Source organism: Diadema antillarum, unplaced genomic scaffold (assembly GCF_040938485.1).
Source record: "Diadema antillarum isolate AM-2024a unplaced genomic scaffold, OU_Dant_1.0 scf00000057, whole genome shotgun sequence".
Classification (NCBI taxonomy): domain Eukaryota; kingdom Metazoa; phylum Echinodermata; class Echinoidea; order Diadematoida; family Diadematidae; genus Diadema; species Diadema antillarum.
In genome coordinates this window covers 316,709-334,624 of record NW_027270946.1, presented here as the reverse complement: position 1 = coordinate 334,624, position 17,916 = coordinate 316,709, and positions in this window count along the sequence as shown.

The window sequence follows — 17,916 nt, the reverse complement described above, 5'->3', positions numbered from 1 at the left end:
CTGACATTTTAATCATTCATCCAATTGAACCTAGTTCTAGGAAAGTGAACATTCAGCACATTTGTGGCAAACCTGTCATTTTAATATTTTGCCAATTGTGTGAAACTGTCATCACACATTGTCAAGACATTGTACTATAGACCTATTAGGAGAACCATGCATTATGGCGGAGGCATATCAGTCGCCGTAGCGATATATCTAGTTCTTTTTATTTCTTTTGTTTTAACAAAAAATAAAGAGGTTGCATGCACCCGGCGCACCCCTCTCTGGATCCACCACTGATATGCACCAAATATTTCAAACTCTGAGATTAGGAAAAGGCAAAAGGGTCAGTTTTATTATTTTCCTTAAAAGAAGCAATGAATTTGATTAATGAAAATACCAGATGTGCAAACTTTAAATGAAGCCTACAAAGTTTCATAAAGTTTGAGCAATGTGTTGCAGATTATCTTGCTGTGCAAAGTACACCAATTTGCCGAGAACCACAGTACTGCCAACAATGAGGATGCACAGATAATGCCAAAGATGTAAACTCCTGCCTCAAAATGTGACCAGTCTTCTCATCAAATATGTCTTCCGTTGAGATGAAGCTCCATGATATAGATTAAACAATATAACTGTCACAGTTTTCCTTATTTAAGAGTTCTTCCCCCACTGCCGATTAGCTTCAAAGCATTTTTTCCCCACCATTTTAATGACAGATTAACAGGGACACTGTATTCTGATTTCTGAACTACCGCAGGACATTTGTTCCCTTCTTTCAATCTCTCTTGCCACTGGAGCAAAGTCTATTTCTCATACTTCAAGTTAATGTCATCCGTTGTCATAAATACAGGGAAACCTTTTGACAATGCTTTCGTTTACACTGAGGCAACACTTTAAAGAACGTAACTTTCGCAGTCCCAAATTTCTGTTCACTTGGTACTGTATCTAGCCAGTCTTTTTTTTTTTTAAGTATGTTTACAAGAAGGTAGTGGTTATAGATGAGGTATTAATCATGGCGACCTCACTCTTACGGGGGTTTCCATGCACAACAAGTACAGTATATCAAACTTTGACACTTTCATGTTAATAAAACGTTGATAGTTTATATGAATTACCCAAGTATCATGCAATATTTTTCTTCCATACCAGTTTGCCTTGAATACAAAGACACTCTGTAATGAGTAGGGCAAGACAGCACCAGCAGAGATCAAATATTTTCAGAACTTCAAGAGGTGTTTTAGAACATTGTGAAGATCACCTGACATCCTGACATTTTCTGGCAGATAAGGAAAGGAAGTATCGTCCACAGCGATCCACAGTTCTAGATTGATGGCCAAAGAAAAGATGACAATTAACTGTGTGACATAAGAGTAACTACAACAACAACAACTAAGAAGAAAATTATCCTAAATGTCAAGGAAGTACTTTCAGATTTAACCAGATGCACAGTACATTTATGATTTAGAATTTGCAAGATGCTGCGTGAATGAATAAGAGTATTGTTTCATGTGTAACTATTATGATGAAAGTCTCTGACATTCCTTTATGCCTGTCTGTTTGTCTTTGTTATATGTCTATACTTGGAGATGTAAGTTGTACCCTTTTTAGTCTCTGTGCAGGCATTGAAATATGCATTTTCTATGAAATAAGAAGTAACGTGCAAAGGAATTCACAAATTTAAAAATCAAAGAGGATATTTTATTTGTAAGGATGTCAATTATAGATGAAACACCATACGTGCATTAAAGTAGAAAATTTTTGCCGCTGTTCAATTTTCACCTCATATTTTTCATAACCCACTTAATTACCATTGGTTGTTACAATGTGCCGTTAGTACTGTATCTTTTTTTGAATGGAGTTTGTTCATTTATGCTAGTTTTTGTAGATACATTGTGACATAATGTATACATAAATATATAAATGTATAAATATATAAATATATAAATATATAAATATATTGTGTATGCATGAAATTTCTATTATGCTGTACATTAGTTTGTGGAACTGTGTGCAGTGAATAAATGTAACATTCCACGAGCTGTGATAGTTGGCATCATAATGTACCTTCTTTATGACTTTCATTCTACATACAGTGCACTCCGGTTACAACGAAATAAAAATCCAGGTCGCGAAATTAGCGGCTCTATGTTTTTTATCGTTAATTTGTGTGGTTGCAACGAAATTTCGATATAACGAAAGAAAACGTGTGGAAACTTTGAATAAACTTGAAACTTGAAACTTGAACTTGAAACTGCCATCCCGAGGACTTGCGTTATAACGAGAATCCACTGTACCTGCTACAATTGTAGTGTGTTTGTAAGTGACAGTGGGAGAGCTGTGAATTACTGACATATCAAAAGAGCATTACCCTCTGTCATGGATCTTACATGCGTGCCGATATCGTTACATAAAGTGGATCCACACCCAATCTGAAACTCGATACACCGTACAGTATTCATAAGCTTTTCGCAGCTGTTTTGTTATAATTAACCAAATAAACATTAAGAGATGTAGAGCGGATAATGTTGGGACCGGATTTTTCACGTCGTTCAACAAAAATTTTGTTACAACCTTATTTTTCGTTTATAACGGAGCGCACTGTACTAACGTATGTATGCCCTCGGAATGAAATCTTATCAAGGAGAGTGGAAATTTGTTCTATAAGAAGTTTATAAAATCGTGACGTATAAAGTGATGGAAGAGAGTACTAAATAGTACACTGTACAACGTACTATGTAATACATTATCAGCCTCTGATGGGTGATATGCTTGACCTGCGAAAGGCTCATCTAGTTCTGTTATGGGACTGTCGTCCTATGCAAGCTAAGCATACCAAATGTGTGTGTGTGTGTGTGTGTGTGTGTTTTGTTTTCTTGCTGTAGTGTGCTTATATTCATTTATATGTTAGTTTTATGCGCCGTTGGCACTACCAGAATTGTGTATGTCACACCCACACACATACTCGCAAAACACACTCCTAAGTAGTTTGTTTCTTGCTGTTTCATAAGGGTCATCAGCACTGGTGATTTCCCCAATCCACTCTTTTTCCTATTGTCCCGCTAATACGCAGGGTGTTTACCGCCAGTCGTCGTCACCAGTGGCGTATCTAGGGGGGGGGGGGGGGGGGGGGGGGCAAGGGGGGCACGTGCCCCAGGCGCCACTCCTTGGGGGCGCAAAAAAAAAAAGAAAAAAAAAAGAAAAAAGGAAGAAAAAAGGAAAAAAAAGAAAGAAGAAGAAGAAGAAGAAGAAGAATAAGAAACAACTCACCGGAGGGGGGGGGGGGGAGGAAGAATGGTGGGGGGGGGGGGGGGGCAGAAAACCAAATAAAAAAAAAGATTAAAAACAAAACAATGATGACTCGGACAAAATGACAATGTTTATTGTGTTCACACAAGAACTCCATGTTATGTAAGCTGAAATACAATTTTCGGCTCGCTCGCTGCGCTCGCTCTCTAAATTTTACATAGAAGAAGAAGGTGAGAACAAAATGTGATGATGGCGCGGACAAAATGACAATGTCTATTGTGTTCACACATGTCATTTTATGTTTAGCAGGCAAAATGTTTCACGGAGCAGCGGCTGCAATTTCTTTCGTTCTGAAGCGATCGCCAATTGGATCAAAAGAAGGCGCCAACGGTTTCGAAAATACGGGGGGGGGGGGCGCCAAAAAAAATCAAACAAGATAAGAACAAAACGTGATGATGACGTGGAAATATACAAATTTCGGCTCAATCGCTCGTACTAATTTAGAGTATTTTTTCAAGTCTTCAGTTTGTTGGTAAAAATCGTTATCTATAAGGCCGTCACTATATCTTGATTAGAATTGTAAGATCTGACAAGCAAAAACTGACAAGAGTTCCACGTTTTGTAAGCTGAAATACAAAAATTTTCGGCTCGCTCGCTGCGCTCGCTCGCCAAAACTTATCAAAACAAAAAGGAGATAAGAACAAAACGTGATGATGACGCTGAAATATACAAATTTCGGCTCACTCGCGATCGTACTAATTTAGAGTATTTTTTCAAGTCTTCAGTTTGTTGGTAAAAATCGTTATCTATAAGGCCGTCACTATATCTCGATTAGAATTGTAAGATTTGATAAGCAAAAACTGACAAGAGTTCCATGTTTTGTAGGCTGAAATACAAAAATTTTCGGCTCGCTCGCTGCGCTCGCTCGCCAAAATTTATCAAAACAAAAAGGAGATAAGAACAAAACGTGATGATGACGCTGAAATATACACATTTCGGCTCACTCGCGCGTACATGGGGGCATTTCATGAAGCAATTTGTCAGATATCTCGTCTGACAAACTGTTAAAAGCTACTGAAATCCTTGCTTCTGATTGGCTGAAAGCAAATTTTGTCCGACAAGTTGTCGGACAAAATGCTTCATGAAATGCCCCCCAGATTTAGAATATTTTTTAAAGTACGTCACCATCACTTCCCATAATTATCTCCTTATTTTATCCTCACAACCTCGACAGCTTTTCTAGCCATGACAAAGGCTGAGCTTGTCACTGCTGATTCTTTTTTTTTTTTAAGTGATATAGATGATAGCAACCCACTGCAAAAATTTGTGCAATGTAATGACTAAATAGATTGAAAGGAACGGTGCGTGATAAACGTTGTGGGTGTAACAATGAGCTTGTCTTGGAACTGCAATTATATGAAGACAGACGGTTGTAAAATAAACGGAGATGACGTTTTCGGCTTCAATGAGGCAACGCGGGAAGAGTGACTTTTCTTCACGAATCTGATACCATCGTCAGTCAGGTGAGGCTAATGTATCACAGGTTACGCCCATCAACACTGGTCAGCATCATGGAGAAAGTTTGAGGTAATGAAAGCTATAATTTCCCTCGTACAACGCTGGTGTGTGTGTGTGCGTGTGTGTGTGTGTTTTCTAATTCTCCCTCACCTCTGTCTCTTTCACCCGCCCCTCACACACATTACAGTTGTACACGTGTTCACACACACACACACACACACACACACACACACACACACACACAACACACACGCATTACATTCTCTCTCTTCCGCTCTCTTCTCGTCTAATCATGATGTGAACGTCACGTCACAGCTTGACAAATGCTACCAACTGTCGGGTAGGGCCTGTCCCCTGCGTAGTTTCTGGTGAAGTATCACAAAACATGATTACAGTACATTGTATTAGCGTTTGAAACCAAACTTTGCGTCAGTGACTCGATGTAGATGCCAGGATGTAATTCATTGTCATTGATAACACACTCAGGTCAATCTGAGAAAAGATGGATAAATTCAACACAGTTTCTCTTATGGCACTTTCCTTAGTCCTCTGGAGTGCACTTACAGCCGTTGGTCCCCTATCTAATAGCTTGCTCAAAAAAAAAAAAAAAGTAGTTACGGTACTTTCATTCAAGTGGTTCACGTTAAAAAAAAAAATGTCCACACGAAGCAATCAATAGCAAACAAAAGTTGATAGAAGAAGACTCCCGCCTGTATACAATGTTTCGTTGTGTGTTTTTCCCATGATATCGATAAGTGCACTAACTTTATTAGGAACACTTTTCATACTTTTGTTCGTATGATAAATTGAATGTTGCGATTCTAATGAGTCGTCTCGTGTTTTACGTTCTCAACACCATTAGGTGTTTGCTTTACTGGTATACCATCACTTATATATTTAAAATGTCTTGACATTTTGCTGTACGCAACATCTGATTCGGAAATTATAATGTTTAAAACTTTGTACCTGCTACAAATGTTTCTATGAGCCTATTTGTGAAAAAAAAAAAAACAAATACAGGAATAATAAAAACAACAATACTGAAAGCAAATAACGGATTTAACAACAAAATCTCAAAAGAGAAACTGCATCACAATTGACAAGGACAAAAACGATTACGCTATTCAAACATGACAACAATTCGCCCTTGTGTCATTCCTTGACAAATTGTAATTTTCTGAAAGTGTCTTATAAGTGTCCGGATGAAGTTTCTCTTGACCTCAAAGTCAAACATTCACAACTTGAACTAAAATAACATCAAGGCCGGCCATACCGCTGACTAGCTGACGTGTAATGAATGATATTCATGCTGCCAGGACTTGCCGTCTGTTCGTGACCTTTGACCGTCCCAACATAACTTTATTAAAGATGTCGGCTTCTCACTTTTATATACAGACATTTTTATAGCTTTGTTATTGTTGTTGTTGCTGTTGTTTTTGCGTTATTTCTTCCAGAATAATCTTTTGAGCGTCTTTACAGCATGGTGTCGGAATAATCTATTGGAGAGCAGGTAGAGGAAACAATTCCACCATCTAGTCGACAACTCGAATACTTCCAGGGCTATGGCGAGCGGCAAAACCGAGGTGTTTCCAGTCGTGTAGATCTTAGGGTAAACGTAGAAGGCATTGGTAAGCCAAGTGCTGACGCTGAAGTAGGAGAACGCACTCAAAGCCAAAAGCATGCGCATCGCCTTCGTGTTCGATCGTTTGCGGGTCCTTGCGGCTCTGTTCAGTGCACTGACATGCCGGCGAGATATGACCGCCGAAATTGAGTTTGTGACCGTCGTGACCACCAGCGTGACGACCGCTGGTATTCCAGCGATTAGGACGAAGGGGATTCCTACAATAAAAGCAGTAGGAGTTGGGCCAAGCTCCGTCTCCGTTGAGGTAGGTGGATCCTCTTGTGCGCACATCCGGTGAAGAAATCTCGTGAGTGGGAGGCTTGGTAGGGGCCACAGGACCGCCGTGCACAGGACTGCAGTGATCAGCGCACCTCCCAGAGCGCACTTCGCCCTCTTGGGTGTGGCGATGGTTGGATAGCGCAATGGCCTCATGATTCGGATCACACGATCGATGTTGATGAGGCATAAGACCAAAAGCGTCATATTAAACACTGTGTAGTAAATGGCGGGATAGACCATACAACTGAGCCATCGTTTCAAGACAGGAACGGCAGTGACCATGATAATATCCCACGAAAAGGCGATAAAGCCTCCAATAATGTCAATGACGCTCATCGCTTGAAAGAACAGACGCATGTTCTCATGGAAACCGGCCCGACACGTTTGAAAGACGTAAACTGCCAGGGAGTTGAAGACGAGGATGAAAAAGAAAGTCAAGCCATAAATGCAGGTGATGATGCTTTTCTCGACCACCGACAATTGCCAGTAAATGGAGAATATAACCACATTCGCGCTCGTCTCATTCATGTTGGCTGAAACCTGCCGCGGCCAAATCTGATCATTCACGGTGAACTCTTTCGTTCCGATATCCCAACAAACGACGCTGACAGTGCAAGCAATTATTAATCACCGAATGGTCAATGGTCAGATACCAGCCATCATCATCATGTGATTACTTGTTATGGACTACAACCTATTTTGTGAAAGGACAGTGTGACACAAGTGACGGGGGTTGTCGATCCTTGAATTGGATGCTCCGTCCTCATTCCCCTCCTTGTTATTAGTGATGACCTAGGTGGTCTCGTGCAAACATCGGATGATGGTTAGGGCAAAGTGCTCATCCGGACACCGGCAGCATAAATTACGCCAAGAAGGAGAAATATCATCCGAGGAGAAGAACAAACACGATGACGCTATGTCTGTTTGGACCCAGGTATCACGAGGATTAATGTAACACCTCGTCTGTGTTTAAAGTGTTTTGACAAATATGATACAACAAAAAGAAAAACAGACAAACAAACTAAATGAAGTTTCATTAAAAGGCCTGATGAGACGTATAATACCAGAGAGTTACCGAGATCCTCTTCACGTTTTACAACCACACCACTTTTAGAACACTTAATGAAAAGAATCTGTGATGTCAGTACTTCAAATTCCAAGTTGCTAATGTGTAGCTGCCACAACGGTATACTCGGATGCACATTATATGATTTGTTCCTTTTATTTCATGAAAAGAAATTTCGTAAAGATTTGAAAGTCAAGATATAGCTAAATTTGTGAAGTTTTGACGCCACTGTTTCATTAAAATTGGGTATGGTGTTCGCCGCTAATGTCACTCACTGTTTACTGAAAACGTGAAAGAATTAAAATACTTTAACTTGCCGTGAACTCTCGCTTTCCTGTACACTTAATCATGTTGATTTTAGTATATTCTACCACAGAATATTCGGATTTAGAATGGATTTTACATGATCTATATACCACGAAATACGTCGAAATCTGAATAAAGCTCTGATTTGATAGCGCAAAGTATCTGGAAATTGATAGACAGTGATACCTATCTTGAAGATAAAAGAAGTGAATTGAAAACTGATATCATGACTTATTAAAAAGAGAAAAAACAATAACAAAATGTTTGTCAAATACTCATGGTGCTTATGATGGATACATTGCATGAGAATGGACCTAGTTACTAGAATACATGTATAAACACTCATCGTAAATCGGACTTAAGTTAACTATGGATGAGAGAGCTGTAATCATGGTAATAATTCGTTTGGATTTTCAGTGGGACACATCACGAGGTGATATTTCAGCAAAGTCGGTGAAAAGGAAAATGGGGATCGCATAGAGGTCAAGATCAATGAGATAAAAATGGAGATAAAATGGCAAACGTTGTTGTCAAATTGTAAACAAAGCATTAGGAATTATCATTTGTTTTTTCAAGCTTGACTTCGTAGCTGAAGTGATGATTATATTGGAGCGATGGAGTAGGTCAATCGAGTCAAAACAAACAGTAAACTAGAAAAAGGCTACAAAGTAGCGTGGTAATGAAATGAGTCAAATGGGACACTGTGTATAGGGCCTATTACAGTCTTAATCAGAAAATGATATTCGATTCAACATAATCATTAAAGGGGCCTATACAGAGAGAATAACAACATTACAAAGAATACATAGAGTTGCAGAGTGGTTGGGAGAGATGGAAATGTGTATTTCTACAGGAAGATAACAGACTGTACTGTTGTCTGTCCATCGATTGGACATAGGTCTAAGGCATCGCTACAGCATAGCATATCAAGGCGCTCCGATTGGTATGGCAAATTCTCCGAACTGAAGTTGCAAGAAAAAAGTTCAAAAAAAATTATGAGTGAGATTTTCATGACTCGGCATCTCGGAGAGCGAATGTGCGCGCAAGCGAGGGTGTGGGAGGGGTCCCCCCCCCCCCCCCCGTGGCCTCCCACGGTAGGGAGCTTTTTCAATTTTTAGCTCTTAATGGTGCGATCAGGTGCATACTTAAGTGAATATTTTTACTTATTTTGAAAAACAAAAGGAAAATATTCAATTGTAACTATCACTTTAATCCTTTGAGCTATGCTCATTATCATGGCCCCAAATTGCAGACTTTGCCCGATGCGTGGGAAAAATGGGTGCCATGCGTGAGATCGTGAGACGACCCCTGAATGCTTGAGTCTCACTCAGAATGCGTGAGACTTGGTAGCTCTGCAAGAATAATCTTTATTAGTATGATTCATCACGTGAAAAGCATTGCTCATGCTTTACGGTCGCTCATCAGGAACCCTGGACTGCGAAGTCGAACATTCTGACGACAGCAGCACGCTTTCTGGAGAAGTTTTGCAGTGTGGTGACGAAATTGTCGATTAGTTACGAGGTAAGCAATGTAGTTCCACCACCTGGCCGACAACTGTATGACTTCAGATGCTACATATAGTCGGTCGAACCTGACGTCTCCAGTGTGCCATACCTTTGGGTACACGTACAATACACAGAACAGCCAAGAGCCTATATGAAGGTACGAGAAGGCAGTGATCACTAGCACTGTCCTCACTCCCTTCAAATACGAACAACGATGATTACTCGGTACTCTGTTTGACCTGAGGACGTATCTGATTGTTGCCAAAGCAAGGCCTAAACTTGTGGCGGTTGTTACGATGAATGTGACTGCGCTTGGAATCAAGAATACGTGCACTGCATTGGATGGTCGATTTTCAGATTCTTGCGCGCCACCGCAGTGACAGTGGTTCCAGGTGACTTTTGTTGCTGGGAATCCTGGTAGCGGCCACAGGACCGACGCACACAGGACAGATGTGAAGAGCGCAGTGGCAAGGGCGCCCTTGGCCCGCGTGGATGTAGCAATGGTCGGATAGCGGAGAGGCCTGATGATTCGCAGCAGACGATCGATATTGATACAGCATAGGATTAGGAATGTTCCATTTAACAAGGTGTGTTGCAAGATAGGAAGGATGAGGCAGAAACGACTACGGAGCACAAAATCATACCAGCTTCTTACGAGGGCATTGATATTTATCCCTACGCCCAACATCCCTCCGCAGAAATCGATGAGAGTCAATGATTGAAAATAGAGGCGCATGTTTCGATGGAAAACTTTGCGATTTGATCTCAAAATGTAGAATGTCAACGAATTACTGGCCAGGATTAATACAGCTTTCACGCAAAACACTGCAATGACAACGCTTCTTTCAGAAGTAGACAGATTTGTGAAAAACGGAAAAATTTCGCGTTTCCCACTTGAGTAATTCATGTTGGTTGCAGGAGTGAGTTCGACAAAAAACGTTCGGTGCTGATCGATGTTCTTTCAAGAATCCCAAGCAGTGGAACAGCATCGACCGCAACACGAATGCATTTCAAAAAGCAGGTAAATTCTCAACCATACAGTAATTAATCAACAACCCACTGCCCTTTCTAAATGTGGTCCGTCAAGCGGCGGTTGAGCAGTCATCGTCGCTGCCGTCATCTGACGTAACAGGAAGCTCGGCACTCCGCAGAATGATTAGTGTAATGTTTAGCAGCATTCGTTATTTTCTCCGACTTTGGTCGAGGGTGATGATAACGGATGGCATTGATGATCGTGTTCCTACTTGAGCACATTTCCACTGTTGAGTGGTGTTATCGCAACTCGTTTTATTTTTCAAGTGCCAATTTACACTATCCCCAAGTCGGGTATACACATATGAAAGAATATTAGACAAAGAGAAAGATTTTACTGTTTCCTCAAAATCAGATCTAGAATAGAACAAAAGTTTTGGGAATTTCATTGTTTCACAATAGTTTGCACGGAACGGTAACATTGGGGCAACAACAGAATTGGAAGAGGCTATGATGTCATCACCTCACGAGCCTCCACCTTTGACCTGTCGACCTTTCTAAAATGTTTTCCTTTAACAGTTACAAACAGTTTACTCCTTCCGAATCAAAGTATTGTAGTCAAATGATAATGTAATAACAGGGATATTGCACTATCTCGGGGAAAGAGATTGTAACTACTATAGATTATCGATCAAAAACATAGATTATGTGACAGGGTGACAGCACATTGATTGATGGAAGAGTTACAAATTGATGCTATCACGTCTTCCATTCTGTGTCTAATTTGCTTTTTGTAATAATAATGATAATAATAATAATAATAATAATAATAATAATAATAATAATTCCATTTATATGGCGCTTAATACTGGTTTTCTAAGCGCACTGGTGCTATTCTTACAAAAAAAGACTAGAAAACACAATAACAGGACGATACAAAACCAAAATTAAAGTCACAAAAGAAGAAGGAGATTGTATTTGGTAATTTCTAGGTGGAGGCGAGGGGTGGTGGACAGCTACAGCTTCGTACCCACCCACGATCCGCGATTCTTTAAAAAAAATTGTTTCATCAAAAATAGAATGGTAACAGGCGGATGGGCGCCAAAGATGGATCTGTGTGAGGAGAGGGAGGAAAAAGTCTGTATTTGAAATAATTTCTTTGCTCTCCTTTCCTCATGGTTCCAGAGGTCGTAGACGAAGGGAAGTGATACATCATCATCATCATCATCGAGGACGGCCCATCCATGTCATCAAACCATTTTCGTATTACACTGTAAAAACATCGGTGTTAGATTTAACACCATGGGTGTTAAATTCAACACCAATCAAGTGTCAATAGAGGACCACACCCACAGGTGTAGAAAATGCACTGTGATGGTGTTGAAAAGTGTTCACCTGACACTTCGTGGTGTTAATTTGACACTGTACCTGGTGATATTTTGACACTGTACTGGTGTTAATTCAAAAATGACACCACATGGTGTTGATTTGATATTTGTTGGTGTTAATATCAATGGTTTAACATCCGTCCAACTTCAATAAGAGACCACACCAGCTGGTGTTACTGTGGTGTAAATTTATTTTCATATTTTTTTTTTCAAAAATCTAGTATTTCAATGTAAAATTCTTGATCGTCTTGTTTAAATTAAAAATCAACAAGAAGTGCAGTTACTAAGAAACTCTTCAAAAACAGTTTTATATTGGAAATGACACCCGGAGGTGTTAATTTAACACCATAAATGAGCACCAAAAATTTAAGACCAGCTCGGTGTTCACTATTTAACACCGAACTTTTTGCAGTGTACAGAAATCCACTCCAAAATGTTATCAATTTCAAAAGAAGCAGAAATGAAATCCCTGCAGAACTGTTCAAAATGATCAAAATCGGATAACAAATAATAAGGAAGTTGTGGCATTCTGAAATTTCACAAAATTTTCAGCCAATTGATGATACCGTGCTCTCACAATTTCGTATTTATTACATAAACATTACATAAAATCTCATATTTCAGCTGTACAAACATAAAGCTTGCCTTAAAACCACAAAAAAGACCAAATATTATCTCTGATATATTTCGGTATGGAAATATGCTTTTACCTGTATATGCTGAAAATACATTTCCCCGAATTTCATATGTAACATAGTACTCAGTACATGAAAAGTTGTGAGGGCATGACACTATCAACTCGCTCATTTAATTATTCATAAGGATTAGTCAAGAAATGTTTTAAAAAGTCAGATTTAAGAATGTAATATCTTCCTTATTTCTTGACTGATTTTTTTTCTCCATTTTTGGAACGTTCTGTATTTTTCCCTTTTCTTTTAGAGTTTAATTACTTTTGGGGTGGATTTCCTCTACAATGTGTATTTGTATACAGACAGCAACTGATAATTGGCAATCAAATCAATGTCATAATGTGTATGGCGATCGAGTACCACCAGTTTCTGCAGAGTGCTTGTTAGCTCATATTATTTTCAGGACATATACGAGAGAGACGGCAATCCGTTGAAGTCAACACAGAAAAAGGGGTTGCTGGTTGTTTTATAATATGGATGGCTGTCATTATCTTTTAAATGACTTGTAATCATCGATCAGTAATTACCCCCCAAATGCTAGCCTGTGTATAATCACAGGGCAGTAAAATGGCAAAGGGTAACACGCATGCGTAGCGATTCTATGTAGGCTTACTGAGTCGTCTTCATTTTTCTCTGGCATACAGATCAGCGTGTCAGTCGATATGTCGAAAATTTAAACACTATTGGTCTTCGACGGCTTCAGGCAAAAATAGAAAATGAGGACAAAAGTCACATGCTAGAGGTTTCTGATAGAATCTGTAATATTTTCATATTCTTCACACCTATATAATATCTCAATATATAACAAAGAATTTCCTTTAAAAAAAGAAACATCGAGAAGTTGCAGTAGTTCACAAGGCTTTCTCCCTAGAGCCAAGAAGAGAGAAAGAGAGAGAAAAAAACAACAAACTGATTTGCAGCAGACCATCGACACGGCATTCTAGATAAATTGAGTGATTACTGGACACTTTTAGTAATTGTTACGTCAACGACCATTTCATGAGCTCTCAAGTAGTACCAATTAACGTATAGTTACAAGAATATATTGCTCTTTACATATTGACAGTATAACATGGTCTTATTAACTTAGCTCGCTTTCACACTGATTTCAAATCACGCATCTCCTAGTGAAATTACCTGGATCCCTGAAAAGCAGATTCCATGAGGGAGTGCTTTGAAACATAGTATCATGATAAATACATTCAAAACGAGTGAATAAGTGAGTATGTATGACCTTAGATGAAAGTGTACGTAACTGCATGATGACTGCAAGTTTTTGGTCAGAACACCACAGCCAAATCTGCGGAACAGAGAAGCATACAGCAAACGGTTTATTAGTACGGAAAGGTAATTTCAAATATAATAATGATGACAAACATGATTTTCTCGGAAATGAAGCGACAACCACTCTTGATTCTGTCGCTCCAGATTACAGCTATTTGTATAGGACTGTTAAGTTAAGTGGTATAGCGAGGATATCAATGAGCGAGCGGGCTTCCACTTTATTGAACCGCTTCGTTCGGCCGAACGGTGAATCGCTGACAAGCACTCTTCCAATAAGTGATTTATGATTAACTACTCCTGTCCCGTGACTGTATCGCTCAATAATGGACGTGTCAACGTTTTTTACATTATTGCACGGGGATGAAACTGTAAAAAACCGAAGCTAGGGTAATATAATACACTGGTAAGGTAATTACTCCAATCACATGAGATATTGATTATTGATTGATTGATCAAGATATAGATTCAGTTGCTGAGTTACTGATTAATGGCTATTGTAATTAAGAAAAGAAATTACCGGAATCTGTTTGCACAGACAGAAGCTTGACTTTGCACTTGAGATGCGCTTATTGATTTGAAAATAAATACAATATTCCCATTTGCATATGAAGCTATCTACACTCTGTAGCCGAATTAGAACATTTTGATGTATGATTTCTATTTGATTTGACATAGTAAACCAAACTCTTTTTATGTATGGATGGGAGGTAGAGACGAATCAAGATAAAACTTTTATACAATTTAGAGCTTAAATGTTGTTCATTATTTATCTATTCATTATCATTAATATTGTTGTTCTTTCCTTCTTTTTTCGTTTCCGGATAAAAAGCAAAGGGGCGGTATACTCTAACCGCCAAATCTGATGTTATTCCTTTATACCAACCGATATCTATTGGTAACATTGTTTCTTTTGAACGACGAATTATCAACCATATGAATATGTTTAGGTTCATTCGTGACATAGTTATGCGCAGAAACACTATGAGACTCAGCCGATATGTCTTCCATTCCTGGCTTTTTTCTTGGAAGCAATCTTTACAACAAGGCAGTAGCTATTATTTTTTTTTTAATTTCCGATAGCACTCTTATCTTGACTATCACTGACGTTGTATCTCAATAATCCTGAAAAACACAGCGGCTTTCTTTGCAGGATGGATGCAACTACTACTTCAGTATGGGATTAAGTCGTCACCGGAAATCAGCAAATAGACTTGGGGTGACAAGAAATGACATTTTTTTTTTACATTATTGAGACAACAGAGGCATACAAAGGTGTACATACTGAAACATTGTATGATAACACTTGAACAGAAAGTTCTTCTCCTAAACGTAACTGTTCATCTGGAGATCATGTAAATTGTACAGTTCATGGTAACCGATCTATTTCAATTACAAACATGTACGTATATATTGTCGACGTTTGTAATCACTTTAAACTCTGGCACACCGGCGTAATTTCTGAAAGGTGCTTTTGGCTTGAGTCCTGAAACCCTTGTTGGTCAATAGATAGATGGCGCCGTTCCACCATCTCGTCGAGAGTTCAATGAACCCAGACACTATGAAGAGCTCCCGGTAAGGCGAAGATTCCAATCTGGGATAGATGACCAAAGTGCCGAAAAGCCAAGTGCACATTCCGAGGTAGGAGCAGCCAGTGATGACGATAACGGTCCGGACTCCCCTCGTCATATCGGGGGACGGTGATGCGTTCAGGGATGGGTCATTATGGGATCGAGGGGTGATGCGTCCAAGACTTCGAGCTTGACGACACGCTATGATAATGAGTCCCAAATTCGAGATGGTGACTATCGCCATGGTGAGACTGCAGAACAAGATGATGGGGAGAAAGCTCCAGAAGAACATGTCATCGGCAAGATCATCGTCGGAGGCCTGTAATCCGCAAGTGCTTCTAAGAACGTTGGTGGCCGGGAAACTCGGCAAGGGCCAGAGACCACATGTTAGGAGGATCGGGATAACGAGAGCGAAGCCCAGGGCCCAGGAGGCTAGCTTGACGGTAGCGAATTGAAGATATTTCATCGGTCTTAAGATGGTGAGAAGCCTGTCGACGTTTATACAACAGAGAACGAAGAGCGTCTGACCGAAGAAAGAATAGTAGATCGTCGGGAGTAACATGCAGAAAGGACCGCCCACCCCGAAGGATAGTTCTGACGGCTTCAGCACGCTCATGTCTATAGAAAATCCAATGGTACCACCAATCACATCCACCACTGCTAGGGCCTGGTAAAAGAGCCGCGTGTTGTCGGGAAACGCCCTTTCGTCACAGGCCCGCAGCACGTAGAATGTAAAGACATTAAAAGTGAGAATCAGAATTTCGGACAGACTGTACAGAGTCATCCCTGTTACCTGAACACCTATGGGATATCTCACTTGGAAGAGACCTATTTGCTGAGACGAGTTCGTAGACATTGTATTGACTTACCAGCAGTCCTCAAAGTTCTCCGTTGCTATTGGACGGAATGAAACCAATTACTTTTACCAATAATCAATGGCCTTTATTTTTAGTATGTATCATCCAGATGTAGTATATTATGACATGGTTTTGCGGTCTTGGTTTGCCGTCGCGATATGAGGTGTCTTTGATCAGACGCAGCGTTCTCTGGCTCCAAGTTGTGTTTTACGAACCCCTTCAGCTACCCTGCGATAATTAGACAATGGAACATGAGGCGTTACAGCTCTACGAGATGATGTGTCGAGATCACAGTGTTTCTGAAGTTTAGAACAAGGTCCCACAGTCGATCTAGCTAACGGGTACGAAAGTCGACTTATAAAAGGTTACAATATCAGCACTGCTGTATGCAGGCTTGATGTAAGATTGCACGCTCTAAGCCAGCAAAAATCATCATGTTAATTTGAAGCTTTTTTTAAAGATTTTAAAACTAACACACTGCTATTCTTAGTTCAGCAATATGTCTGCAGGTGACCAATCTAATCCATATAAACAACAATAAATCATTCTTACTCAGGGCATAGAGTTACTGTCCGGTACCAATGTCCGTCACCGATGTCGCGATAAAAACCTTTCTAGTAAAGTACTCATTAAGCGCTCTTTCCACTCCCATCCTACTTTGACAATGATCGCGGCGCACAATAATGTGCGTCCGACGGAGTCCGTTCCATCAGTGTGCCTAACACCATTATGCAAACGCTGCCCCCATCATTTAAAATTAATATGGACAGCAAACAGGCGAGGATCTTTCCACCTAAGCATATGCCTATATAGAGGAGCAGAATTGGATGGAAAAAGAGGGGAGAAGGCGATGAGAAATAGAGATATGACAGAAACTGAGCTACAGTCTATAAGCAATTACATAGATTGCATAGATGGTTGACGTAAGATACCTGAATGTATGGAGGGACAATTTTGTTCCGTGTATTGTACATTGTAATGTATAATACATGTAGTCTCTACGAAGCCTTATTCATTATTCAAGTTCTTTTCTTCAAGTATCAGCGTTGGGTGTCAAACTTGTTTCAGGCGTTCTGTATAAAGTGCCAAACGGTGTGATTATCGTGTGTGCTAATTGGAATAGTTACTACGAATTCAATGGCCGAAGTTAGTCATATAACAACTTGACTTGCGCAAAATGATGATTGTATCAACGTAAAAGATTAAATTTATCTTATTATCTTAGAAGAATAACAATGCATATTACTGGTGTATAGCTATTGGATTGGTACAATTTTTATTTCCTATTTTGGACTTTCGTTGGATCCATTTCAACTTTTTTTGCTTTAGTACTAACACTTGAGAAAAAATACCCTCGTGGTGACTCGCTGCAAACCTAGCTTTTTATAACCAACCTATCAGATAATAAGTACTAGTAAGTGATTTATGATGACGCCCCAGTCACATAAGCCATGTTCAGACGTACATTGTACTTCTACAGTCGGGATAAAATTTTATGGCGCAGCAATTAAAATTCAAATTTATACATTATCTTACCACGACTCTGTGTCCACACGACGGTCGTGGGAAGAACCTCCTACCAATTTACCACGGCCCTCACGGGGATCACCGTGGAGTGTCGGTGTAACTTCC